The 20,190-nt window shown below is 48.9% G+C and overlaps 40 non-coding genes across 40 annotated transcripts; 2 read left to right on the top strand and 38 right to left on the bottom strand.

The window, feature by feature from the left end:
- Window positions 1–158: 158 nt before the first annotated feature.
- On the bottom strand, window positions 159–272 carry LOC140267842 (U5 spliceosomal RNA). Its single transcript, XR_011907379.1, has one exon. It is a non-coding gene; the product is annotated as a U5 spliceosomal RNA (small nuclear RNA).
- A 409-nt stretch (window positions 273–681) lies between these two features.
- On the bottom strand, window positions 682–872 carry LOC140267658 (U2 spliceosomal RNA). Its single transcript, XR_011907253.1, has one exon. It is a non-coding gene; the product is annotated as a U2 spliceosomal RNA (small nuclear RNA).
- A 249-nt stretch (window positions 873–1,121) lies between these two features.
- On the bottom strand, window positions 1,122–1,235 carry LOC140267841 (U5 spliceosomal RNA). The gene has a single exon (XR_011907378.1). It is a non-coding gene; the product is annotated as a U5 spliceosomal RNA (small nuclear RNA).
- Window positions 1,236–1,621: 386 nt separating this feature from the next.
- On the bottom strand, window positions 1,622–1,812 carry LOC140267742 (U2 spliceosomal RNA). The gene has a single exon (XR_011907329.1). It is a non-coding gene; the product is annotated as a U2 spliceosomal RNA (small nuclear RNA).
- Window positions 1,813–2,061: 249 nt separating this feature from the next.
- LOC140267885 (U5 spliceosomal RNA) lies at window positions 2,062–2,175 on the bottom strand. Its single transcript, XR_011907418.1, has one exon. It is a non-coding gene; the product is annotated as a U5 spliceosomal RNA (small nuclear RNA).
- Window positions 2,176–2,561: 386 nt separating this feature from the next.
- On the bottom strand, window positions 2,562–2,752 carry LOC140267680 (U2 spliceosomal RNA). The gene has a single exon (XR_011907272.1). It is a non-coding gene; the product is annotated as a U2 spliceosomal RNA (small nuclear RNA).
- Window positions 2,753–3,001: 249 nt separating this feature from the next.
- On the bottom strand, window positions 3,002–3,115 carry LOC140267897 (U5 spliceosomal RNA). Its single transcript, XR_011907429.1, has one exon. It is a non-coding gene; the product is annotated as a U5 spliceosomal RNA (small nuclear RNA).
- A 409-nt stretch (window positions 3,116–3,524) lies between these two features.
- On the bottom strand, window positions 3,525–3,715 carry LOC140267657 (U2 spliceosomal RNA). The gene has a single exon (XR_011907252.1). It is a non-coding gene; the product is annotated as a U2 spliceosomal RNA (small nuclear RNA).
- Window positions 3,716–3,990: 275 nt separating this feature from the next.
- On the bottom strand, window positions 3,991–4,104 carry LOC140267840 (U5 spliceosomal RNA). The gene has a single exon (XR_011907377.1). It is a non-coding gene; the product is annotated as a U5 spliceosomal RNA (small nuclear RNA).
- A 384-nt stretch (window positions 4,105–4,488) lies between these two features.
- Window positions 4,489–4,679, bottom strand: LOC140267656 (U2 spliceosomal RNA). Its single transcript, XR_011907251.1, has one exon. It is a non-coding gene; the product is annotated as a U2 spliceosomal RNA (small nuclear RNA).
- A 249-nt stretch (window positions 4,680–4,928) lies between these two features.
- On the bottom strand, window positions 4,929–5,042 carry LOC140267816 (U5 spliceosomal RNA). The gene has a single exon (XR_011907355.1). It is a non-coding gene; the product is annotated as a U5 spliceosomal RNA (small nuclear RNA).
- Window positions 5,043–5,451: 409 nt separating this feature from the next.
- On the bottom strand, window positions 5,452–5,642 carry LOC140267700 (U2 spliceosomal RNA). Its single transcript, XR_011907290.1, has one exon. It is a non-coding gene; the product is annotated as a U2 spliceosomal RNA (small nuclear RNA).
- Window positions 5,643–5,917: 275 nt separating this feature from the next.
- Window positions 5,918–6,031, bottom strand: LOC140267896 (U5 spliceosomal RNA). The gene has a single exon (XR_011907428.1). It is a non-coding gene; the product is annotated as a U5 spliceosomal RNA (small nuclear RNA).
- Window positions 6,032–6,440: 409 nt separating this feature from the next.
- On the bottom strand, window positions 6,441–6,631 carry LOC140267724 (U2 spliceosomal RNA). The gene has a single exon (XR_011907313.1). It is a non-coding gene; the product is annotated as a U2 spliceosomal RNA (small nuclear RNA).
- A 275-nt stretch (window positions 6,632–6,906) lies between these two features.
- LOC140267838 (U5 spliceosomal RNA) lies at window positions 6,907–7,020 on the bottom strand. The gene has a single exon (XR_011907376.1). It is a non-coding gene; the product is annotated as a U5 spliceosomal RNA (small nuclear RNA).
- Window positions 7,021–7,406: 386 nt separating this feature from the next.
- Window positions 7,407–7,597, bottom strand: LOC140267679 (U2 spliceosomal RNA). The gene has a single exon (XR_011907271.1). It is a non-coding gene; the product is annotated as a U2 spliceosomal RNA (small nuclear RNA).
- Window positions 7,598–7,846: 249 nt separating this feature from the next.
- On the bottom strand, window positions 7,847–7,960 carry LOC140267884 (U5 spliceosomal RNA). Its single transcript, XR_011907417.1, has one exon. It is a non-coding gene; the product is annotated as a U5 spliceosomal RNA (small nuclear RNA).
- A 409-nt stretch (window positions 7,961–8,369) lies between these two features.
- On the bottom strand, window positions 8,370–8,560 carry LOC140267655 (U2 spliceosomal RNA). The gene has a single exon (XR_011907250.1). It is a non-coding gene; the product is annotated as a U2 spliceosomal RNA (small nuclear RNA).
- Window positions 8,561–8,835: 275 nt separating this feature from the next.
- On the bottom strand, window positions 8,836–8,949 carry LOC140267837 (U5 spliceosomal RNA). The gene has a single exon (XR_011907375.1). It is a non-coding gene; the product is annotated as a U5 spliceosomal RNA (small nuclear RNA).
- A 409-nt stretch (window positions 8,950–9,358) lies between these two features.
- On the bottom strand, window positions 9,359–9,549 carry LOC140267654 (U2 spliceosomal RNA). Its single transcript, XR_011907249.1, has one exon. It is a non-coding gene; the product is annotated as a U2 spliceosomal RNA (small nuclear RNA).
- Window positions 9,550–9,824: 275 nt separating this feature from the next.
- Window positions 9,825–9,938, bottom strand: LOC140267835 (U5 spliceosomal RNA). The gene has a single exon (XR_011907373.1). It is a non-coding gene; the product is annotated as a U5 spliceosomal RNA (small nuclear RNA).
- Window positions 9,939–10,322: 384 nt separating this feature from the next.
- LOC140267687 (U2 spliceosomal RNA) lies at window positions 10,323–10,513 on the bottom strand. Its single transcript, XR_011907278.1, has one exon. It is a non-coding gene; the product is annotated as a U2 spliceosomal RNA (small nuclear RNA).
- A 249-nt stretch (window positions 10,514–10,762) lies between these two features.
- On the bottom strand, window positions 10,763–10,876 carry LOC140267913 (U5 spliceosomal RNA). The gene has a single exon (XR_011907444.1). It is a non-coding gene; the product is annotated as a U5 spliceosomal RNA (small nuclear RNA).
- Window positions 10,877–11,262: 386 nt separating this feature from the next.
- Window positions 11,263–11,453, bottom strand: LOC140267733 (U2 spliceosomal RNA). The gene has a single exon (XR_011907321.1). It is a non-coding gene; the product is annotated as a U2 spliceosomal RNA (small nuclear RNA).
- A 291-nt stretch (window positions 11,454–11,744) lies between these two features.
- LOC140267937 (U5 spliceosomal RNA) lies at window positions 11,745–11,857 on the bottom strand. The gene has a single exon (XR_011907466.1). It is a non-coding gene; the product is annotated as a U5 spliceosomal RNA (small nuclear RNA).
- Window positions 11,858–12,241: 384 nt separating this feature from the next.
- Window positions 12,242–12,432, bottom strand: LOC140267704 (U2 spliceosomal RNA). The gene has a single exon (XR_011907295.1). It is a non-coding gene; the product is annotated as a U2 spliceosomal RNA (small nuclear RNA).
- A 249-nt stretch (window positions 12,433–12,681) lies between these two features.
- Window positions 12,682–12,795, bottom strand: LOC140267882 (U5 spliceosomal RNA). Its single transcript, XR_011907416.1, has one exon. It is a non-coding gene; the product is annotated as a U5 spliceosomal RNA (small nuclear RNA).
- Window positions 12,796–13,204: 409 nt separating this feature from the next.
- LOC140267652 (U2 spliceosomal RNA) lies at window positions 13,205–13,395 on the bottom strand. Its single transcript, XR_011907247.1, has one exon. It is a non-coding gene; the product is annotated as a U2 spliceosomal RNA (small nuclear RNA).
- Window positions 13,396–13,670: 275 nt separating this feature from the next.
- Window positions 13,671–13,784, bottom strand: LOC140267881 (U5 spliceosomal RNA). The gene has a single exon (XR_011907415.1). It is a non-coding gene; the product is annotated as a U5 spliceosomal RNA (small nuclear RNA).
- Window positions 13,785–14,170: 386 nt separating this feature from the next.
- Window positions 14,171–14,361, bottom strand: LOC140267719 (U2 spliceosomal RNA). The gene has a single exon (XR_011907308.1). It is a non-coding gene; the product is annotated as a U2 spliceosomal RNA (small nuclear RNA).
- A 249-nt stretch (window positions 14,362–14,610) lies between these two features.
- On the bottom strand, window positions 14,611–14,724 carry LOC140267880 (U5 spliceosomal RNA). The gene has a single exon (XR_011907414.1). It is a non-coding gene; the product is annotated as a U5 spliceosomal RNA (small nuclear RNA).
- A 409-nt stretch (window positions 14,725–15,133) lies between these two features.
- Window positions 15,134–15,324, bottom strand: LOC140267650 (U2 spliceosomal RNA). Its single transcript, XR_011907246.1, has one exon. It is a non-coding gene; the product is annotated as a U2 spliceosomal RNA (small nuclear RNA).
- A 275-nt stretch (window positions 15,325–15,599) lies between these two features.
- LOC140267834 (U5 spliceosomal RNA) lies at window positions 15,600–15,713 on the bottom strand. Its single transcript, XR_011907372.1, has one exon. It is a non-coding gene; the product is annotated as a U5 spliceosomal RNA (small nuclear RNA).
- Window positions 15,714–16,097: 384 nt separating this feature from the next.
- LOC140267686 (U2 spliceosomal RNA) lies at window positions 16,098–16,288 on the bottom strand. The gene has a single exon (XR_011907277.1). It is a non-coding gene; the product is annotated as a U2 spliceosomal RNA (small nuclear RNA).
- A 249-nt stretch (window positions 16,289–16,537) lies between these two features.
- Window positions 16,538–16,651, bottom strand: LOC140267912 (U5 spliceosomal RNA). Its single transcript, XR_011907443.1, has one exon. It is a non-coding gene; the product is annotated as a U5 spliceosomal RNA (small nuclear RNA).
- Window positions 16,652–17,037: 386 nt separating this feature from the next.
- On the bottom strand, window positions 17,038–17,228 carry LOC140267725 (U2 spliceosomal RNA). The gene has a single exon (XR_011907314.1). It is a non-coding gene; the product is annotated as a U2 spliceosomal RNA (small nuclear RNA).
- Window positions 17,229–17,519: 291 nt separating this feature from the next.
- Window positions 17,520–17,632, bottom strand: LOC140267902 (U5 spliceosomal RNA). Its single transcript, XR_011907434.1, has one exon. It is a non-coding gene; the product is annotated as a U5 spliceosomal RNA (small nuclear RNA).
- Window positions 17,633–18,503: 871 nt separating this feature from the next.
- Window positions 18,504–18,694, bottom strand: LOC140267649 (U2 spliceosomal RNA). Its single transcript, XR_011907245.1, has one exon. It is a non-coding gene; the product is annotated as a U2 spliceosomal RNA (small nuclear RNA).
- Window positions 18,695–18,764: 70 nt separating this feature from the next.
- Window positions 18,765–18,928, top strand: LOC140267627 (U1 spliceosomal RNA). Its single transcript, XR_011907226.1, has one exon. It is a non-coding gene; the product is annotated as a U1 spliceosomal RNA (small nuclear RNA).
- A 608-nt stretch (window positions 18,929–19,536) lies between these two features.
- On the top strand, window positions 19,537–19,700 carry LOC140267867 (U1 spliceosomal RNA). Its single transcript, XR_011907402.1, has one exon. It is a non-coding gene; the product is annotated as a U1 spliceosomal RNA (small nuclear RNA).
- The last annotated feature ends 490 nt before the right edge of the window (window positions 19,701–20,190 follow it).

Here is a 20,190-nt window from a genome sequence, read left to right as displayed (position 1 = left end):
CACTGAGCACTCTTCAGCCCTTTTAAATGGTATAACTTTGCACTCCCGCGAGCACCATTCAAGCAACATCGGCACAGTCACAACAAGTAAGGCGACTCTACTCAGGGAAGTCACTCTGCACAGGAACAAGATTTCTTTTGCACAGACAGAAAGGGCTTCACCCGCAAAGGTAAAGCCTGCCAAAAATAGAAACAACTCATTAGTGCTGCTCTCCACGGAAGTCTTTAGTAAAAGGCGAAAGACTTGTACGTTATGAAGAGAAACCAGAGTACGATTATCCGTCACTGCGGGAGCAGGGCACCAGGCCAGTTGGCATAGCCACCTTCCCCATGGTGAGCTTTTCTTGGTTGAGACGCTTGCTCCCCCTTGCTCCTCGGCTGCCCAAGTAGGAGCAATCGGGCCCTATTCGATGGCTGCCTTGTCTTTTACTCTGTGCAAAAGACAAGGCAGCCACAAACACCACGGGAAACACCGTATTGAGGCTTTGTTCTGAGCGCTCATTCGGTGTCGCGTTTCTTTCAAGCAATTCTCCCGGTTAGCCCGCACTCGGCTCGCTCCCAGAGCCGTGTTAAAGTCTGCCTCGCATTCACTCCCTTTTCTCAGCAGACTAAAAGAAAATTTCATCTTGGGCTCCCTGAAACTTCCATCCTGCACCACTGTTTGCTTTTTCACAAGAGCAGAGAAGAGCGCACCGTTCCCAGCGGCACTGCAGTACCGGGTCGATGCTTGGAGTGAACGGAGCAAGCTCCTTTTTCAACTCCTGTTCCTAAAAATCCATTTAATATGTAGTCCTCGTATAGAGGACATATCAGATATTAAACTGATAAGAACAGATACTACACTTGATCTTAGCCAAAAGGCCGAGAAGCGATAACTGTCCACTGGTTCACGTCCGAGGGCCCTTCCTGGCACAATGCGCACTTGTCCCGGTGTTCTTTTTATGGCCATAGGTGGCCAGAGAGTCACTGAGCACTCTTCAACCCTTTTAAATGGTATAACTTTGCACTCCCGAGAGCACCATTCAAGCAACATCGGCACAGTCACAACAAGTAAGGCGACTCTACTCAGGGAAGTCACTCTGCACAGGAACAAGATTTCTTTTGCACAGACAGAAAGGGCTTCACCCGCAAAGGTAAAGCCTGCCAAAAATAGAAACAACTCATTAGTGCTGCTCTCCACGGAAGTCTTTAGTAAAAGGCGAAAGACTTGTACGTTATGAAGAGAAACCAGAGTACGATTATCCGTCACTGCGGGAGCAGGGCACCAGGCCAGTTGGCATAGCCACCTTCCCCGTGGTGAGCTTTGCTTGGTTGAGACGCTTGCTCCCCCTTGCTCCTCGGCTAACCAAGTAGGAACAATCGGGCCCTATTCGATGGCTGCCTTGTTTTTTACTCTGTGCAAAAGACAAGGCAGCCACAAACACCACGGGAAACACCGTATTGAGGCTTTGTTCTGAGCGCTCATTCGGTGTCGCGTTTCTTTCAAGCAATTCTCCCGGTTAGCCCGCACTCGGCTCGCTCCCAGAGCCGTGTTAAAGTCTGCCTCGCATTCACTCCCTTTTCTCAGCAGACTAAAAGAAACTTCCATCCTGCACCACTTTTTGCTTTTTCACAAGAGCAGAGAAGAGCGCACCGTTCCCAGCGGCACTGCAGTACCGGGTCGATGCTCTGAGTGAACGGAGCAAGCTACTTTTTCAACTCCTGTTCCTAAAAATCCATTTAATATGTAGTCCTCGTATAGAGGACATATCAGATATTAAACTTATAAGAACAGATACTACACTTGATCTTAGCCAAAAGGCCGAGAAGCGATAACTGTCCACTGGTTCACGTCCGAGGGCCCTTCCTGGCACAATGCGCACTTGTCCCGGTGTTCTTTTTATGGCCATAGGTGGCCAGAGAGTCACTGAGCACTCTTCAACCCTTTTAAATGGTATAACTTTGCACTCCCGCGAGCACCATTCAAGCAACATCGGCACAGTCACAACAAGTAAGGCGACTCTACTCAGGGAAGTCACTCTGCACAGGAACAAGATTTCTTTTGCACAGACAGAAAGGGCTTCACCCGCAAAGGTAAAGCCTGCCAAAAATAGAATCAACTCATTAGTGCTGCTCTCCACGGAAGTCTTTAGTAAAAGGCGAAAGACTTGTACGTTATGAAGAGAAACCAGAGTACGATTATCCGTCACTGCGGGAGCAGGGCACCAGGCCAGTTGGCATAGCCACCTTCCCCATGGTGAGCTTTGCTTGGTTGAGACGCTTGCTCCCCCTTGCTCCTCGGCTGACCAAGTAGGAACAATCGGGCCCTTTTCGATGGTTGCCTTGTCTTTTACTCTCTGCAAAAGACAAGGCAGCCACAAACACCACGGGAAACACCGTATTGAGGCTCTGTTCTGAGCGCTCATTCGGTGTCGCGTTTCTTTCAAGCAATTCTCCCGGTTAGCTGGCACCCGGCTCGCTCCCAGAGCCGCGTTAAAGTCTGCCTAGCATTCACTCCTTTTTCTCAGCAGACTAAAAGAAACTTCCATCCTGCACCACTGTTTGCTTTTTCACAAGAGCAGAGAAGAGCGCACCGCTCCCAGCGGCACTGCAGTACCGGGTCAATGCTTGGAGTGAACGGAGCAAGCTCCTTTTTCAACTCCTGTTCCTAAAAATCCATTTAATATGTAGTCCTCGTATAGAGGACATATCAGATATTAAACTGATAAGAACAGATACTACACTTGATCTTAGCCAAAAGGCCGAGAAGCGATAACTGTCCACTGGTTCACGTCCGAGGGCCCTTCCTGGCACAATGCGCACTTGTCGCGGTGTTCTTTTTATGGCCATAGGTTGCCAGAGAGTCACTGAGTACTCTTCGGCCCTTTTAAATGGTATAACTTTGCACTCCCGCGAGCACCATTCAAGCAACATCGGCACAGTCCCAACAAGTAAGGCGACTCTACTCAGGGAAGTCACTGTGCAAAGGAAAAAGATTTCTTTTGCACAGACAGAAAGGGCTTCACCCGCAAAGGTAAAGCCTGCCAAAAATAGAAACAACTCATTAGTGCTGCTCTCCACGGAAGTCTTTAGTAAAAGGCGAAAGACTTGTACGCTATGAAGAGAAACCAGAGTACGATTAACCGTCACTGCGGGAGCAGGGCACCAGGCCAGTTGGCATAGCCACCTTCCCCATGGTGAGCTTTGCTTGGTTGAGACGCTTACTCCCCCTTGCTACTCGGCTGACCAAGTAGGAACAATCGGGCCCTATTCGATGGCTGCCTTGTCTTTTACTCTGTGCAAAAGACAAGGCAGCCACAAACACCACGGGAAACACCGTATTGAGGCTTTGTTCTGAGCGCTCATTCGGTGTCGCGTTTCTTTCAAGCAATTCTGCTTGTTAGCCCGCATTCGGCTCGCTCCCAGAGCCGTGTTAAAGTCTGCCTCGCATTCACTCCCTTTTCTCAGCAGACTAAAAGAAAATTTCATCTTGGGCTCCCTGAAACTTCCATCCTGCACCACTGTTTGCTTTTTCACAAGAGCAGAGAAGAGCGCACCGTTCCCAGCGGCACTGCAGTACCGGGTCGATGCTTGGAGTGAACGGAGCAAGCTCCTTTTTCAACTCCTGTTCCTAAAAATCCATTTAATATGTAGTCCTCGTATAGAGGACATATCAGATATTAAACTGATAAGAACAGATACTACACTTGATCTTAGCCAAAAGGCCGAGAAGCGATAACTGTCCACTGGTTCACGTCCGAGGGCCCTTCCTGGCACAATGCGCACTTGTCGCGGTGTTCTTTTTATGGCTATAGGTGGCCAGAGAGTCACTTTGCACCTCCGCCCACCCGCTGCACTGAGCACTCTTCAGCCCTTTTAAATGGTATAACTTTGCACTCCCGCGAGCACCATTCAAGCAACATCGGCACAGTCACAACAAGTAAGGCGACTCTACTCAGGGAAGTCACTCTGCACAGGAACAAGATTTCTTTTGCACAGACAGAAAGGGCTTCACCCGCAAAGGTAAAGCCTGCCAAAAATAGAAACAACTCATTAGTGCTGCTCTCCACGGAAGTCTTTAGTAAAAGGCGAAAGACTTGTACGTTATGAAGAGAAACCAGAGTACGATTATCCGTCACTGCGGGAGCAGGGCACCAGGCCAGTTGGCATAGCCAACTTCCCCATGGTGAGCTTTGCTTGGTTGAGACGCTTGCTCCCCCTTGCTCCTCGGCTAACCAAGTAGGAACAATCGGGCCCTATTCGATGGCTGCCTTGTTTTTTACTCTGTGCAAAAGACAAGGCAGCCACAAACACCACGGGAAACACCGTATTGAGGCTTTGTTCTGAGCGCTCATTCGGTGTCGCGTTTCTTTCAAGCAATTCCCGGTTTGCCCACACTCGGCTCGCTCCCAGAGCCGTGTTAAAGTCTGCCTCGCATTCACTCCCTTTTCTCAGCAGACTAAAAGAAACTTCCATCCTGCACCACTTTTTGCTTTTTCACAAGAGCAGAGAAGAGCGCACCGTTCCCAGCGGCACTGCAGTACCGGGTCGATGCTTGGAGTGAACGGAGCAAGCTCCTTTTTCAACTCCTGTTCCTAAAAATCCATTTAATATGTAGTCCTCGTATAGAGGACATATCAGATATTAAACTGATAAGAACAGATACTACACTTGATCTTAGCCAAAAGGCCGAGAAGCGATAACTGTTCACTGGTTCACGTCCGAGGGCCCTTCCTGGCACAATGCGCACTTGTCCCGGTGTTCTTTTTATGGCCATAGGTGGCCAGAGAGTCACTGAGCACTCTTCAACCCTTTTAAATGGTATAACTTTGCACTCCCGCGAGCACCATTCAAGCAACATCGGCACAGTCACAACAAGTAAGGCGACTCTACTCAGGGAAGTCACTCTGCACAGGAACAAGATTTCTTTTGCACAGACAGAAAGGGCTTCACCCGCAAAGGTAAAGCCTGCCAAAAATAGAATCAACTCATTAGTGTTGCTCTCCACGGAAGTCTTTAGTAAAAGGCGAAAGACTTGTACGTTATGAAGAGAAACCAGAGTACGATTATCCGTCACTGCGGTAGCAGGGCACCAGGCCAGTTGGCATAGCCACCTTCCCCATGGTGAGCTTTTCTTGGTTGAGACGCTTGCTCCCCCTTGCTCCTCGGCTGCCCAAGTAGGAGCAATCGGGCCCTATTCGATGGCTGCCTTGTCTTTTACTCTGTGCAAAAGACAAGGCAGCCACAAACACCACAGGAAACATCGTATTGAGGCTTTGTTCTGAGCGCTCATTCGGTGTCGCGTTTCTTTCAAGCAATTCTCCCGGTTAGCCCGCACTCGGCTCGCTCCCAGAGCCGTGTTAAAGTCTGCCTCGCATTCACTCCCTTTTCTCAGCAGACTAAAAGAAAATTTCATCTTGGGCTCCCTGAAACTTCCATCCTGCACCACTGTTTGCTTTTTCACAAGAGCAGAGAAGAGCGCACCTTTCCCAGCGGCACTGCAGTACCGGGTCGATGCTTGGAGTGAACGGAGCAAGCTCCTTTTTCAACTCCTGTTCCTAAAAATCCATTTAATATGTAGTCCTCGTATAGAGGACATATCAGATATTAAACTGATAAGAACAGATACTACACTTGATCTTAGCCAAAAGGCCGAGAAGCGATAACTGTCCACTGGTTCACGTCCGAGGGCCCTTCCTGGCACAATGCGCACTTGTCGCGGTGTTCTTTTTATGGCCATAGGTGGCCAGAGAGTCACTTTGCACCTCCGCCCACCCGCTGCACTGAGCACTCTTCAGCCCTTTTAAATGGTATAACTTTGCACTCCCGCGAGCACCATTCAAGCAACATCGGCACAGTCACAACAAGTAAGGCGACTCTACTCAGGGAAGTCACTCTGCACAGGAACAAGATTTCTTTTGCACAGACAGAAAGGGCTTCACCCGCAAAGGTAAAGCCTGCCAAAAATAGAAACAACTCATTAGTGCTGCTCTCCACGGAAGTCTTTAGTAAAAGGCGAAAGACTTGTACGCTATGAAGAGAAACCAGAGTACGATTAACCGTCACTGCGGGAGCAGGGCACCAGGCCAGTTGGCATAGCCACCTTCCCCATGGTGAGCTTTGCTTGGTTGAGACGCTTGCTCCCCCTTGCTACTCGGCTGACCAAGTAGGAACAATCGGACCCTATTCGATGGCTGCCTTGTCTTTTACTCTGTGCAAAAGACAAGGCAGCCACAAACACCACGGGAAACACCGTATTGAGGCTTTGTTCTGAGCGCTCATTCGGTGTCGCGTTTCTTTCAAGCAATTCTCCCGGTTAGCCCGCATTCGGCTCGCTCCCAGAGCCGTGTTAAAGTCTGCCTCGCATTCACTCCCTTTTCTCAGCAGACTAAAAGAAAATTTCATCTTGGGCTCCCTGAAACTTCCATCCTGCACCACTGTTTGCTTTTTCACAAGAGCAGAGAAGAGCGCACCGTTCCCAGCGGCACTGCAGTATCGGGTCGATGCTTGGCGTGAACGGAGCAAGCTCCTTTTTCAACTCCTGTTCCTAAAAATCCATTTAATATGTAGTCCTCGTATAGAGGACATATCAGATATTAAACTGATAAGAACAGATACTACACTTGATCTTAGCCAAAAGGCCGAGAAGCGATAACTGTCCACTGGTTCACGTCCGAGGGCCCTTCCTGGCACAATGCGCACTTGTCGCGGTGTTCTTTTTATGGCTATAGGTGGCCAGAGAGTCACTTTGCACCTCCGCCCACCCGCTGCACTGAGCACTCTTCAGCCCTTTTAAATGGTATAACTTTGCACTCCCGCGAGCACCATTCAAGCAACATCGGCACAGTCACAACAAGTAAGGCGACTCTACTCAGGGAAGTCACTCTGCACAGGAACAAGATTTCTTTTGCACAGACAGAAAGGGCTTCACCCGCAAAGGTAAAGCCTGCCAAAAATAGAAACAACTCATTAGTGCTGCTCTCCACGGAAGTCTTTAGTAAAAGGCGAAAGACTTGTACGTTATGAAGAGAAACCAGAGTACGATTATCCGTCACTGCGGGAGCAGGGCACCAGGCCAGTTGGCATAGCCACCTTCCCCGTGGTGAGCTTTGCTTGGTTGAGACGCTTGCTCCCCCTTGCTCCTCGGCTGACCAAGTAGGAACAATCGGGCCCTATTCGATGGCTGCCTTGTTTTTTACTCTGTGCAAAAGACAAGGCAGCCACAAACACCACGGGAAACACCGTATTGAGGCTTTGTTCTGAGCGCTCATTCGGTGTCGCGTTTCTTTCAAGCAATTCTCCCGGTTAACTGGCACCCGGCTCGCTCCCAGAGCCGCGTTAAAGTCTGCCTAGCATTCACTCCTTTTTCTCAGCAGACTAAAAGAAACTTCCATCCTGCACCACTGTTTGCTTTTTCACAAGAGCAGAGAAGAGCGCACCGCTCCCAGCGGCACTGCAGTACCGGGTCAATGCTTGGAGTGAACGGAGCAAGCTCCTTTTTCAACTCCTGTTCCTAAAAATCCATTTAATATGTAGTCCTCGTATAGAGGACATATCAGATATTAAACTGATAAGAACAGATACTACACTTGATCTTAGCCAAAAGGCCGAGAAGCGATAACTGTTCACTGGTTCATGTCCGAGGGCCCTTCCTGGCACAATGCGCACTTGTCCCGGTGTTCTTTTTATGGCCATAGGTGGCCAGAGAGTCACTGAGCACTCTTCAACCCTTTTAAATGGTATAACTTTGCACTCCCGCGAGCACCATTCAAGCAACATCGGCACAGTCACAACAAGTAAGGCGACTCTACTCAGGGAAGTCACTCTGCACAGGAACAAGATTTCTTTTGCACAGACAGAAAGGGCTTCACCCGCAAAGGTAAAGCCTGCCAAAAATAGAATCAACTCATTAGTGCTGCTCTCCACGGAAGTCTTTAGTAAAAGGCGAAAGACTTGTACGTTATGAAGAGAAACCAGAGTACGATTATCCGTCACTGCGGGAGCAGGGCACCAGGCCAGTTGGCATAGCCACCTTCCCCATGGTGAGCTTTTCTTGGTTGAGACGCTTGCTCCCCCTTGCTCCTCGGCTGCCCAAGTAGGAGCAATCGGGCCCTATTCGATGGCTGCCTTGTCTTTTACTCTGTGCAAAAGACAAGGCAGCCACAAACACCACGGGAAACACCGTATTGAGGCTTTGTTCTGAGCGCTCATTCGGTGTCGCGTTTCTTTCAAGCAATTCTCCCGGTTAGCCCGCACTCGGCTCGCTCCCAGAGCCGTGTTAAAGTCTACCTCGCATTCACTCCCTTTTCTCAGCAGACTAAAAGAAAATTTCATCTTGGGCTCCCTGAAACTTCCATCCTGCACCACTGTTTGCTTTTTCACAAGAGCAGAGAAGAGCGCACCGTTCCCAGCGGCACTGCAGTACCGGGTCGATGCTTGGAGTGAACGGAGCAAGCTCCTTTTTCAACTCCTGTTCCTAAAAATCCATTTAATATGTAGTCCTCGTATAGAGGACATATCAGATATTAAACTGATAAGAACAGATACTACACTTGATCTTAGCCAAAAGGCCGAGAAGCGATAACTGTCCACTGGTTCACGTCCGAGGGCCCTTCCTGGCACAATGCGCACTTGTCGCGGTGTTCTTTTTATGGCCATAGGTGGCCAGAGAGTCACTTTGCACCTCCGCCCACCCGCTGCACTGAGCACTCTTCAGCCCTTTTAAATGGTATAACTTTGCACTCCCGCGAGCACCATTCAAGCAACATCGGCACAGTCACAACAAGTAAGGCGACTCTACTCAGGGAAGTCACTCTGCACAGGAACAAGATTTCTTTTGCACAGACAGAAAGGGCTTCACCCGCAAAGGTAAAGCCTGCCAAAAATAGAAACAACTCATTAGTGCTGCTCTCCACGGAAGTCTTTAGTAAAAGGCGAAAGACTTGTACGTTATGAAGAGAAACCAGAGTACGATTATCCGTCACTGCGGGAGCAGGGCACCAGGCCAGTTGGCATAGCCACCTTCCCCGTGGTGAGCTTTGCTTGGTTGAGACGCTTGCTCCCCCTTGCTCCTCGGCTAACCAAGTAGGAACAATCGGGCCCTATTCGATGGCTGCCTTGTTTTTTACTCTGTGCAAAAGACAAGGCAGCCACAAACACCACGGGAAACACCGTATTGAGGCTTTGTTCTGAGCGCTCATTCGGTGTCGCGTTTCTTTCAAGCAATTCTCCCGGTTAGCCCGCACTCGGCTCGCTCCCAGAGCCGTGTTAAAGTCTACCTCGCATTCACTCCCTTTTCTCAGCAGACTAAAATAAAATTTCATCTTGGGCTCCCTGAAACTTCCATCCTGCACCACTGTTTGCTTTTTCACAAGAGCAGAGAAGAGCGCACCGTTCCCAGCGGCACTGCAGTACCGGGTCGATGCTTGGAGTGAACGGAGCAAGCTCCTTTTTCAACTCCTGTTCCTAAAAATCCATTTAATATGTAGTCCTCGTATAGAGGACATATCAGATATTAAACTGATAAGAACAGATACTACACTTGATCTTAGCCAAAAGGCCGAGAAGCGATAACTGTCCACTGGTTCACGTCCGAGGGCCCTTCCTGGCACAATGCGCACTTGTCGCGGTGTTCTTTTTATGGCCATAGATGGCCAGAGAGTCACTTTGCACCTCCGCCCACCCGCTGCACTGAGCACTCTTCAGCCCTTTTAAATGGTATAACTTTGCACTCCCGCGAGCACCATTCAAGCAACATCGGCACAGTCACAACAAGTAAGGCGACTCTACTCAGGGAAGTCACTCTGCACAGGAACAAGATTTCTTTTGCACAGACAGAAAGGGCTTCACCCGCAAAGGTAAAGCCTGCCAAAAATAGAAACAACTCATTAGTGCTGCTCTCCACGGAAGTCTTTAGTAAAAGGCGAAAGACTTGTACGTTATGAAGAGAAACCAGAGTACGATTATCCGTCACTGCGGGAGCAGGGCACCAGGCCAGTTGGCATAGCCACCTTCCCCGTGGTGAGCTTTGCTTGGTTGAGACGCTTGCTCCCCCTTGCTCCTCGGCTAACCAAGTAGGAACAATCGGGCCCTATTCGATGGCTGCCTTGTTTTTTACTCTGTGCAAAAGACAAGGCAGCCACAAACACCACGGGAAACACCGTATTGAGGCTTTGTTCTGAGCGCTCATTCGGTGTCGCGTTTCTTTCAAGCAATTCCCGGTTTGCCCACACTCGGCTCGCTCCCAGAGCCGTGTTAAAGTCTGCCTCGCATTCACTCCCTTTTCTCAGCAGACTAAAAGAAACTTCCATCCTGCACCACTTTTTGCTTTTTCACAAGAGCAGAGAAGAGCGCACCGTTCCCAGCGGCACTGCAGTACCGGGTCGATGCTTGGAATGAACGGAGCAAGCTCCTTTTTCAACTCCTGTTCCTAAAAATCCATTTAATATGTAGTCCTCGTATAGAGGACATATCAGATATTAAACTGATAAGAACAGATACTACACTTGATCTTAGCCAAAAGGCCGAGAAGCGATAACTGTCCACTGGTTCACGTCCGAGGGCCCTTCCTGGCACAATGCGCACTTGTCGCGGTGTTCTTTTTATGGCCATAGGTGGCCAGAGAGTCACTGAGCACTCTTCAGCCCTTTTAAATGGTATAACTTTGCACTCCCGCGAGCACCATTCAAGCAACATCGGCACAGTCACAACAAGTAAGGCGACTCTACTCAGGGAAGTCACTCTGCACAGGAACAAGATTTCTTTTGCACAGACAGAAAGGGCTTCACCCGCAAAGGTAAAGCCTGCCAAAAATAGAAACAACTCATTAGTGCTGCTCCCCACGGAAGTCTTTAGTAAAAGGCGAAAGACTTGTACGTTATGAAGAGAAACCAGAGTACGATTATCCGTCACTGCGGGAGCAGGGCACCAGGCCAGTTGGCATAGCCACCTTCCCCATGGTGAGCTTTGCTTGGTTGAGACGCTTGCTCCCCCTTGCTCCTCGGCTGACCAAGTAGGAACAATCGGGCCCTATTCGATGGCTGCCTTGTCTTTTACTCTGTGCAAAAGACAAGGCAGCCACAAACACCACGGGAAACACCGTATTGAGGCTTTGTTCTGAGCGCTCATTCGGTGTCGCGTTTCTTTCAAGCAATTCTCCCGGTTAGCCGGCACCCAGCTCGCTCCCAGAGCCGTGTTAAAGTCTTCCTCGCATTCACTCCCTTTTCTCAGCAGACTAAAAGAAACTTCCATCCTACACCACTGTTTGCTTTTTCACAAGAGCAGAGAAGAGCGCACCGTTCCCAGCGGCACTGCATTACCGGGTCGATGCTTGGAGTGAACGGAGCAAGCTCCTTTTTCAAATCCTGTTCCTAAAAATCCATTTAATATGTAGTCCTCGTATAGAGGACATATCAGATATTAAACTGATAACAACAGATACTACACTTGATCTTAGCCAAAAGGCCGAGAAGCGATAACTGTCCACTGGTTCACGTCCGAGGGCCCTTCCTGGCACAATGCGCACTTGTCGCGGTGTTCTTTTTATGGCCATAGGTGGCCAGAGAGTCACTTTGCACCTCCGCCCACCCGCTGCACTGAGCACTCTTCAGCTGAGCCCTCATCAGCCCTTTTAAATGGTATAACTTTGCACTCCCGCGAGCACCATTCAAGCAACATCGGCACAGTCACAACAAGTAAGGCGACTCTACTCAGGGAAGTCACTCTGCACAGGAACAAGATTTCTTTTGCACAGACAGAAAGGGCTTCACCCGCAAAGGTAAAGCCTTCCAAAAATAGAAACAACTCATTAGTGCTGCTCTCCACGGAAGTCTTTAATAAAAGGCGAAAGACTTGTACGTTATGAAGAGAAACCAGAGTACGATTATCCGTCACTGCGGGAGCAGGGCACCAGGCCAGTTGGCATAGCCACCTTCCCCATGGTGAGCTTTGCTTGGTTGAGACGCTTGCTCCCCCTTGCTCCTCGGCTGACCAAGTAGGAACAATCGGGCCCTATTCGATGGCTGCCTTGTTTTTTACTCTGTGCAAAAGACAAGGCAGCCACAAACACCACGGGAAACACCGTATTGAGGCTTTGTTCTGAGCGCTCATTCGGTGTCGCGTTTCTTTCAAGCAATTCCCGATTTGCCCGCACTCGGCTCGCTCCCAGAGCCGTGTTAAAGTCTGCCTCGCATTCACTCCCTTTTCTCAGCAGACTAAAAGAAACTTCCATCCTGCACCACTTTTTGCTTTTTCACAAGAGCAGAGAAGAGCGCACCGTTCCCAGTGGCACTGCAGTACCGGGTCGATTCTTGGAGTGAACGGAGCAAGCTCCTTTTTCAACTCCTGTTCCTAAAAATCCATTTAATATGTAGTCCTCGTATAGAGGACATATCAGATATTAAACTGATAAGAACAGATACTACACTTGATCTTAGCCAAAAGGCCGAGAAGCGATAACTGTTCACTGGTTCACGTCCGAGGGCCCTTCCTGGCACAATGCGCACTTGTCCCGGTGTTCTTTTTATGGCCATAGGTGGCCAGAGAGTCACTGAGCACTCTTCAACCCTTTTAAATGGTATAACTTTGCACTCCCGCGAGCACCATTCAAGCAACATCGGCACAGTCACAACAAGTAAGGCGACTCTACTCAGGGAAGTCACTCTGCACAGGAACAAGATTTCTTTTGCACAGACAGAAAGGGCTTCACCCGCAAAGGTAAAGCCTGCCAAAAATAGAATCAACTCATTAGTGCTGCTCTCCACGGAAGTCTTTAGTAAAAGGCGAAAGACTTGTACGTTATGAAGAGAAACCAGAGTACGATTATCCGTCACTGCGGGAGCAGGGCACCAGGCCAGTTGGCATAGCCACCTTCCCCATGGTGAGCTTTTCTTGGTTGAGACGCTTGCTCCCCCTTGCTCCTCGGCTGCCCAAGTAGGAGCAATCGGGCCCTATTCGATGGCTGCCTTGTCTTTTACTCTGTGCAAAAGACAAGGCAGCCACAAACACCACGGGAAACACCGTATTGAGGCTTTGTTCTGAGCGCTCATTCGGTGTCGCGTTTCTTTCAAGCAATTCTCCCGGTTAGCCCGCACTCGGCTCGCTCCCAGAGCCGTGTTAAAGTCTGCCTCGCATTCACTCCCTTTTCTCAGCAGACTAAAAGAAAATTTCATCTTGGGCTCCCTGAAACTTCCATTCTGCACCACTGTTTGCTTTTTCACAAGAGCAGAGAAGAGCGCACCGTTCCCAGCGGCACTGCAGTACCGGGTCGATGCTTGGAGTGAACGGAGCAAGCTCCTTTTTCAACTCCTGTTCCTAAAAATCCATTTAATATGTAGTCCTCGTATAGAGGACATATCAGATATTAAACTGATAAGAACAGATACTACACTTGATCTTAGCCAAAAGGCCGAGAAGCGATAACTGTCCACTGGTTCACGTCCGAGGGCCCTTCCTGGCACAATGCGCACTTGTCGCGGTGTTCTTTTTATGGCCATAGGTGGCCAGAGAGTCACTTTGCACCTCCGCCCACCCTCTGCACTGAGCACTCTTCAGCCCTTTTAAATGGTATAACTTTGCACTCCCGCGAGCACCATTCAAGCAACATCGGCACAGTCACAACAAGTAAGGCGACTCTACTCAGGGAAGTCACTCTGCACAGGAACAAGATTTCTTTTGCACAGACAGAAAGGGCTTCACCCGCAAAGGTAAAGCCTGCCAAAAATAGAATCAACTCATTAGTGCTGCTCTCCACGGAAGTCTTTAGTAAAAGGCGAAAGACTTGTACGTTATGAAGAGAAACCAGAGTACGATTATCCGTCACTGCGGGAGTAGGGCACCAGGCCAGTTGGCATAGCCACCTTCCCCATGGTGAGCTTTGCTTGGTTGAGACGCTTGCTCCCCCTTGCTCCTCGGCTGACCAAGTAGGAACAATTGGGCCCTTTTCGATGGTTGCCTTGTCTTTTACTCTCTGCAAAAGACAAGGCAGCCACAAACACCACGGGAAACACCGTATTGAGGCTCTGTTCTGAGCGCTCATTCGGTGTCGCGTTTCTTTCAAGCAATTCTCCCGGTTAGCTGGCACCCGGCTCGCTCCCAGAGCCGCGTTAAAGTCTGCCTAGCATTCACTCCTTTTTCTCAGCAGACTAAAAGAAACTTCCATCCTGCACCACTGTTTGCTTTTTCACAAGAGCAGAGAAGAGCGTACCGCTCCCAGCGGCACTGCAGTACCGGGTCAATGCTTGGAGTGAACGGAGCAAGCTCCTTTTTCAACTCCTGTTCCTAAAAATCCATTTAATATGTAGTCCTCGTATAGAGGACATATCAGATATTAAACTGATAAGAACAGATACTACACTTGATCTTAGCCAAAAGGCCGAGAAGCGATAACTGTTCACTGGTTCACGTCCGAGGGCCCTTCCTGGCACAATGCGCACTTGTCCCGGTGTTCTTTTTATGGCCATAGGTGGCCAGAGAGTCACTGAGCACTCTTCAACCCTTTTAAATGGTATAACTTTGCACTCCCGCGAGCACCATTCAAGCAACATCGGCACAGTCACAACAAGTAAGGCGACTCTACTCAGGGAAGTCACTCTGCACAGGAACAAGATTTCTTTTGCACAGACAGAAAGGGCTTCACCCGCAAAGGTAAAGCCTGCCAAAAATAGAATCAACTCATTAGTGCTGCTCTCCACGGAAGTCTTTAGTAAAAGGCGAAAGACTTGTACGTTATGAAGAGAAACCAGAGTACGATTATCCGTCACTGCGGGAGCAGGGCACCAGGCCAGTTGGCATAGCCACCTTCCCCATGGTGAGCTTTTCTTGGTTGAGACGCTTGCTCCCCCTTGCTCCTCGGCTGCCCAAGTAGGATCAATCGGGCCCTATTCGATGGCTGCCTTGTCTTTTACTCTGTGCAAAAGACAAGGCAGCCACAAACACCACGGGAAACACCGTATTGAGGCTTTGTTCTGAGCGCTCATTCGGTGTCGCGTTTCTTTCAAGCAATTCTCCCGGTTAGCCCGCACTCGGCTCGCTCCCAGAGCCGTGTTAAAGTCTACCTCGCATTCACTCCCTTTTCTCAGCAGACTAAAAGAAAATTTCATCTTGGGCTCCCTGAAACTTCCATCCTGCACCACTGTTTGCTTTTTCACAAGAGCAGAGAAGAGCGCACCGTTCCCAGCGGCACTGCAGTACCGGGTCGATGCTTGGAGTGAACGGAGCAAGCTCCTTTTTCAACTCCTGTTCCTAAAAATCCATTTAATATGTAGTCCTCGTATAGAGGACATATCAGATATTAAACTGATAAGAACAGATACTACACTTGATCTTAGCCAAAAGGCCGAGAAGCGATAACTGTCCACTGGTTCACGTCCGAGGGCCCTTCCTGGCACAATGCGCACTTGTCGCGGTGTTCTTTTTATGGCCATAGGTGGCCAGAGAGTCACTTTGCACCTCCGCCCACCCGCTGCACTGAGCACTCTTCAGCCCTTTTAAATGGTATAACTTTGCACTCCCGCGAGCACCATTCAAGCAACATCGGCACAGTCACAACAAGTAAGGCGACTCTACTCAGGGAAGTCACTCTGCACAGGAACAAGATTTCTTTTGCACAGACAGAAAGGGCTTCACCCGCAAAGGTAAAGCCTGCCAAAAATAGAAACAACTCATTAGTGCTGCTCTCCACGGAAGTCTTTAGTAAAAGGCGAAAGACTTGTACGTTATGAAGAGAAACCAGAGTACGATTATCCGTCACTGCGGGAGCAGGGCACCAGGCCAGTTGGCATAGCCACCTTCCCCGTGGTGAGCTTTGCTTGGTTGAGACGCTTGCTCCCCCTTGCTCCTCGGCTAACCAAGTAGGAACAATCGGGCCCTATTCGATGGCTGCCTTGTTTTTTACTCTGTGCAAAAGACAAGGCAGCCACAAACACCACGGGAAACACCGTATTGAGGCTTTGTTCTGAGCGCTCATTCGGTGTCGCGTTTCTTTCAAGCAATTCCCGGTTTGCCCACACTCGGCTCGCTCCCAGAGCCGTGTTAAAGTCTGCCTCGCATTCACTCCCTTTTCTCAGCAGACTAAAAGAAACTTCCATCCTGCACCACTTTTTGCTTTTTCACAAGAGCAGAGAAGAGCGCACCGTTCCCAGCGGCACTGCAGTACCGGGTCGATGCTTGGAATGAACGGAGCAAGCTCCTTTTTCAACTCCTGTTCCTAAAAATCCATTTAATATGTAGTCCTCGTATAGAGGACATATCAGATATTAAACTGATAAGAACAGATACTACACTTGATCTTAGCCAAAAGGCCGAGAAGCGATAACTGTCCACTGGTTCACGTCCGAGGGCCCTTCCTGGCACAATGCGCACTTGTCGCGGTGTTCTTTTTATGGCCATAGGTGGCCAGAGAGTCACTGAGCACTCTTCAGCCCTTTTAAATGGTATAACTTTGCACTCCCGCGAGCACCATTCAAGCAACATCGGCAGAGTCACAACAAGTAAGGCGACTCTACTCAGGGAAGTCACTCTGCACAGGAACAAGATTTCTTTTGCACAGACAGAAAGGGCTTCACCCGCAAAGGTAAAGCCTGCCAAAAATAGAAACAACTCATTAGTGCTGCTCCCCACGGAAGTCTTTAGTAAAAGGCGAAAGACTTGTACGTTATGAAGAGAAACCAGAGTACGATTATCCGTCACTGCGGGAGCAGGGCACCAGGCCAGTTGGCATAGCCACCTTCCCCATGGTGAGCTTTGCTTGGTTGAGACGCTTGCTCCCCCTTGCTCCTCGGCTGACCAAGTAGGAACAATCGGGCCCTATTCGATGGCTGCCTTGTCTTTTACTCTGTGCAAAAGACAAGGCAGCCACAAACACCACGGGAAACACCGTATTGAGGCTTTGTTCTGAGCGCTCATTCGGTGTCGCGTTTCTTTCAAGCAATTCTCCCGGTTAGCCGGCACCCAGCTCGCTCCCAGAGCCGTGTTAAAGTCTGCCTCGCATTCACTCCCTTTTCTCAGCAGACTAAAAGAAACTTCCATCCTACACCACTGTTTGCTTTTTCACAAGAGCAGAGAAGAGCGCACCGTTCCCAGCGGCACTGCATTACCGGGTCGATGCTTGGAGTGAACGGAGCAAGCTCCTTTTTCAAATCCTGTTCCTAAAAATCCATTTAATATGTAGTCCTCGTATAGAGGACATATCAGATATTAAACTGATAATAACAGATACTACACTTGATCTTAGCCAAAAGGCCGAGAAGCGATAACTGTCCACTGGTTCACGTCCGAGGGCCCTTCCTGGCACAATGCGCACTTGTCGCGGTGTTCTTTTTATGGCCATAGGTGGCCAGAGAGTCACTTTGCACCTCCGCCCACCCGCTGCACTGAGCACTCTTCAGCTGAGCCCTCTTCAGCCCTTTTAAATGGTATAACTTTGCACTCCCGCGAGCACCATTCAAGCAACATCGGCACAGTCACAACAAGTAAGGCGACTCTACTCAGGGAAGTCACTCTGCACAGGAACAAGATTTCTTTTGCACAGACAGAAAGGGCTTCACCCGCAAAGGTAAAGCCTTCCAAAAATAGAAACAACTCATTAGTGCTGCTCTCCACGGAAGTCTTTAGTAAAAGGCGAAAGACTTGTACGTTATGAAGAGAAACCAGAGTACGATTATCCGTCACTGCGGGAGCAGGGCACCAGGCCAGTTGGCATAGCCACCTTCCCCATGGTGAGCTTTGCTTGGTTGAGACGCTTGCTCCCCCTTGCTCCTCGGCTGACCAAGTAGGAACAATCGGGCCCTATTCGATGGCTGCCTTGTTTTTTACTCTGTGCAAAAGACAAGGCAGCCACAAACACCACGGGAAACACCGTATTGAGGCTTTGTTCTGAGCGCTCATTCGGTGTCGCGTTTCTTTCAAGCAATTCCCGATTTGCCCGCACTCGGCTCGCTCCCAGAGCCGTGTTAAAGTCTGCCTCGCATTCACTCCCTTTTCTCAGCAGACTAAAAGAAACTTCAATTTTATTTATTTCAATTTTATTTATATAGCGCCAGATTACAACAATTGTCATCTCAAGGCACTTAAGTAATATAGTCCAATTCAAGCCAATTGGAATTCAATTCATTGTAATCATAATCCAATTAATTCATATAGAGCTAATTCAAAAAATTTAATATCCTAGCTAAGGAAACCAACAGATTGCACCGAAATTTGTCTTCAATCTCCCGTCCTGAGCGTGTCTGTGGCAACTGTGGAAAGGAACGACTCCCTTTTAACAGGAAGAAACCTCTGGCAGAACCAGACTCAGGAAGGGTGGCCATCCGCCTCGACCAGCTGGGGTTTGAGAAGACAGAAAAGAGGGAAAAGAGGGGGGAAAAACACCATAACGCCATTCAAAGGATATCTGTTGGAACAGGGAAACATAGGTTAATAACCACAATAATGTCACATGTACATAAAATCAATTTTGAAATTAAACAGGGGGAAAAAGAGAGCACCACTGTTTGCTTTTTTTTTTTTTTTTTTTTTCACAAGAGCAGAGAAGAGCGCACCGTTCCCAGCGGCACTGCAGTACCGGGTCGATGCTTGGAGTGAACGGAGCAAGCTCCTTTTTCAACTCCTGTTCCTAAAAATCCATTTAATATGTAGTCCTCGTATAGAGGACATATCAGATATTAAACTGATAAGAACAGATACTACACTTGATCTTAGCCAAAAGGCCGAGAAGCGATAACTGTCCACTGGTTCACGTCCGAGTGAGGCACCTGGGAAAGAGGTATCAGCCTCTGACATTTCCAATTCATACTTACCTGGCAGGAGAGACACAATGATCAAGAAGGTGGTTCACTCAAGGCGAGGCTCAGTCATTGCACACCGACTGTACTGACCCTTGCCAATTCCCCAAATGTGGGAATCTCGACTGCATAATTTCTGGTAGTGGGGGACTGCGTTCGCGCTTTCCCCTGATTTGGCTGTTTAACATGAATATTTCTGGTCTATATTACCATTTTTTGACCTTGTGAACTGTTTTAACAACACCTTACCATTTTTAAAATGGATGTTTAGTAAGGTATGCTGAATGCTGCAGCATGTCTACACAACAGATATGCAAATGCATAGATGTCAGGTGAGGTCATACAGTGCAGTCACCCCAGGCAGGTGGGCATTGCCTTAGAGATGGGGAGGAACAAAATGAAAAAAAGAGGACATGTGACCACTGAAGTGGATGTTTAGCAAGGTTTGCCAAATGCTGCAGCATGTCTGCACTGGAGATATGCAGCCGCTCAACCGTGAGGGTTTGCCTCAACTGGGAAATTTCCCAGTGTGGGAGGGTGTGGCTTTAGAGATGGGGAGGAGGGGAAAGAGATACGTTTGTGCTGCAAGTTCCTTGGTTGTTTAAAAGAAGAAGTGATCAGAAAAATAATGAAAAGCCTTACTGTTTTAATCTGCAAACATTTTAGTTTCGGGGTAGCTGCTGCTGCTGGCATGGCACACAAGACAGTTGAAGTTGCAGCACCGTCCGGCCGAGTGAGGCACCTGGGAAAGAGGTATCAGCCTCTGACATTTGCAATTCATACTTACCTGGCAGGAGAGACACCATGATCAAGAAGGTGGTTCACTCAAGGCGAGGTTCAGTCATTGCACACCGACTGTACTGACCCTTGCGAATTCCCCAAATGTGGGAATCTCGACTGCATAATTTCTGGTAGTGGGGGACTGCGTTCGCGCTTTCCCCTGATTTGGCTGTTTAACATGAATATTTCTGGTCTACATTACCCTTTTCTGACCTTGTGTCACTGTTTTAGCAACACCTTGCCGTCTTTAAAATGGATGTTTAGTAAGGTATGCTGAATGCTGCAGTATGTCTGCACAACAGATATGCAGCTGCGCAGTTGTCAGGTGAGGTCATACAGTGCAGTCACCCCAGGCAGGTGGGCATTGCCTTAGAGATGGGGAGGAACAAAATGAAAAAAAGAGGACATGTGACCACTGAAGTGGATGTTTAGCAAGGTTTGCCAAATGCTGCAGCATGTCTGCACTGGAAATATGCATTCGCTCAGCCGTGAGGGTTTGCCTAAACTGAGAAATTTCCCAGTGTGGGTGTGGCTTTAGAGATGGGGAGGAGGGGAAAGCAATACATTTGTGCTGCAAGTTCCTTGGTCGTTTAAAAGAAGAAATGAACAGAAAGATAATGAAAAGCCTTACTGTTTTAATCTGCAAACGTTTT

Source organism: Leuresthes tenuis, unplaced genomic scaffold (assembly GCF_036924035.1).
Source record: "Leuresthes tenuis unplaced genomic scaffold, fLeuTen1.0.hap1 SCAF_13, whole genome shotgun sequence".
NCBI classification, from domain to species: domain Eukaryota; kingdom Metazoa; phylum Chordata; class Actinopteri; order Atheriniformes; family Atherinopsidae; genus Leuresthes; species Leuresthes tenuis.
Note: the sequence above shows the minus strand (reverse complement) of the source record. Positions and strands in the feature narration are given on the sequence as shown.